Below are 3,123 nucleotides of genomic sequence, written 5' to 3'. Positions count from 1 at the left end.
GGCTGGGAGTGGAAGTGGATTCCATGGCGATGCATTTGGTAGTTTGTTTGGTGTCTCCATCCAGCTCCTCCTGGTAGGGCCACACTCCTCCCCATCTTTGAAGTTAAGTATGGCCGGGCAACGTGAGGAGGACCATGTGGCACCTGCATGGGATCGATGATGTCTCCCTGCTCCTGTCCTGCAGGAGTCTGGATCCTGTGGGGCCCCTGAGGTACCATGGACAGAGCCCTCCTCTCCCACCTGCCCCCGCCAATGACAGAGACACAACAAGGCAAGTCAGAAATAAACCTGGACTGTCTTAGACCACTGGGAGCTGAGGCGCTTCCTCATCACAGGGTAACTCAGCTGCTCTCGACAGATACGGAGAATCTCCCCCAGAAGCCCATCAAGAAAAGGAGTCTGAGCTTTAGTTCTTTATAAGAACATCCGGCAGTGGCTCGGAGCCTTGTCATTGGAGACAGGATCTCTAAAACAGAACACCCAAGCCCCTTCTCTCCCTCCTCATCCTCCAGGGGAAAGGTGGGGGGGTACCTGCACCTAACAGCATGCGGATAAGTCACGTCAGGCTCCCAGAGATGATCTGTAACCACAAGAATGCTAAGTTGTTTCTCTGGATTGGGGAAGAGGAAGCCAGAGAGTCTGGGTCCACCCCCACCCCCCCATGAAGGGCCTATGCAATGCCAACGCGCAGTAGCCGACCTGCTGAGGCCTGGACGTTGGGAATCCACAGCACTCGATTTGCTGACCTCCTCGAGCTCCTTGTCGGCCCTCGCCGTTTTCCTACAGTTCCTCTTCACTGAGCACCTACTACGCTCCCACCCGTTCCATGTGTTCTCCTCAATCCTTGATTTAGACACTTGAGAAATGTTTATTCCAGGCCTACTATGTGCTTGGCCACCATGGTAAGGGGGCGGGGAATCCCTTCCTATGGAAGACCTACTCTGCGCCCAGCCATTTGCTTCCATCGGAAGGTAGAATCCACAAATCCCTATGAAGGCGTAGTTGTTGCTTCAGTCCCTTGATACATATTTATGGTGCGCCTACTATGCATCAGGCCTTGTAGTTCAATGCTGTGCAGGACGCAGGGAGATAGACTTATGGATCGTACAGTTCAGACACATGAGGGGACAGGGGCCCTGGTGGCACAGTGGTTAAAGCACTTGGCTGCTCACCAGAAGGTTGGTGGTTCCAGCCCACCAGCTGCTCCATGGGAGAAAGATGAGACAGTCTTCTGTCAAGATGAACAGTCTTTGGAAACCAAATGGGGCAGTTCTACTTTGTCCCATAGGGGCTGCTAGGAGCCAGAATTGACCCCCTAACCGTGAATGGATAACGGGGGAAACTGAGTCGAGAGAGATTAAGTCATCTCCCCAAGGGCACACAACCAGTCCATGAGAGGTCCGAATTCACACCCAGCTACGTGTGACTCAAGTCTAGCTGAGCATCTACTATGTCAAGCACCATGCTGGGGGGTTCCAAGTAAACTGGTGGCATTCCAAAAATGCCTGGTAGAAGGGAGACACCTGATCGTCTGTGGGATTCATACAGTAGATGAAAGGCTGGCTGGCTAGAAGCATGGGTGCGTGGAAGGCCGGGTGGGGAGATGGTTGCATGGGTGAGCACATGATGGAAGACAAAAGAAGAATGAGTGATGGGAGAGCTGGCTGCCAGACCTCTGTTGCCCACAGCAGTGAGGTAGGGATGACCACTCTCCTCTGACAGATCATGCTCTTTGGCGATACCTGGTGAGACTGAGGGATCGTGTGGGAACCCTTAGCTTTTCAGCAAGTGACTTCACGGAAGCAATGGATCAAGGTGCTGTTAGTGAGGTATACCACAGTGGCAACCAGCTATCAATGTATATACACACACGCACCCGGCAAACATAAGGCAGGCACACACACATTCGCGGCCTTGCCAAGGCACACATGTCCACACTTGAACGCACACCGAAAGCACTTATCCACACACCTGTACTTGCTTGTCCAGAAACACAAGCACCCGCGAAAAACCACCCCCGTAAAAGCACTCTCAACCGCTCTGCACACATTTCCCCAGATCTGCGGCATCATACGCTCTCACGGTCGCACACACTGCACACGGCGGGTGCACGCCATTCCGGAGACTCACACTTCTTGGATGGAAGGAGGAGGGGGGCCTGGCCTCTGATTTCCAGGAGACTCCATCGTTCTCCCCCACCCCCCACCCCAGCCTCAGAAGGCAAAGGGAGGTTGTCTCTTCCCCCTGGATACACACCCAGCCAGTCACTCTTCCTTAGGCTCACCCTCGTAGGCACACAGACACTCACGTGATGCCCACCAGGCTGCAGATCCACACTCACTCAGGGACACACCCTCATGCCCAGGGGCTCCCCACCACGGCAAAACACAATGACTTTCTCCTTCCACCCCCCTCACACACATGCAGAAACACACGCACAGATGTGGACACCCCAGGACCTGGCCAAACGGTGTGAGGGACGCACAGGTAGACGCCAGTCGCATGCGTGGAGTTCAAGTGTGAAACACTGGATCGAAGGCACTCACTTGTGCCACACATGGGCTGGACTCAGCTCTAGACACACACACACAGACAGGGAGGAAAGCCTCGCTGTCCCTTCCAGCAATGGAAGGGACAGAAGCAGTGTTAAAGCGTCCATCAGGTGTTAAAGGGGGGCAGGCAAAGTTGGGGAAACCGTCACCACCCCAGAAGAGAGGAAGCCGATTTCATCCCAGATCCAGGTAGTAGGGAGGGGTTCCGAAAACACTGGTGACAGGGAAGTGTCACCAGAGGGGCAGGAGCTGGTGGAGGCCTGGAGAAGTTTGCTCTGAGGACTAGCCCCCTCCACCTCTCTGTACACCAAACCCACCCTCCTTAATTAAGCCCAGAGGAAGGAGATGGAGGGGACTGGGCGGTGGGGTGGTTCATCTCTGATCCTCCGGAGGCAGCGGCAGCTGCTGGCCCTGTCTGAGACCCGAGGGCCTCCCAGGAGGGGTGGGGTGGCGGTTGGTCCCAGGGGTTGCGCAGGGGGCGAGAAAAGGGAAGCAAAAGATACCACGTCCTTCTGAGAGACCAGCTCAACAGCTGAGCCAGAGACGCACATCGACACCCGGAGAAGCAAGC

The sequence above is a fragment of the Echinops telfairi genome, unplaced genomic scaffold, assembly GCF_000313985.2.
Source record: "Echinops telfairi isolate 266 unplaced genomic scaffold, ASM31398v2 ScPeMD7_36;HRSCAF=134, whole genome shotgun sequence".
NCBI lineage: Eukaryota > Metazoa > Chordata > Mammalia > Afrosoricida > Tenrecidae > Echinops > Echinops telfairi.
The sequence above is the reverse complement of the archived record's forward strand: the minus strand, read 5'-3'. Positions refer to the sequence as shown.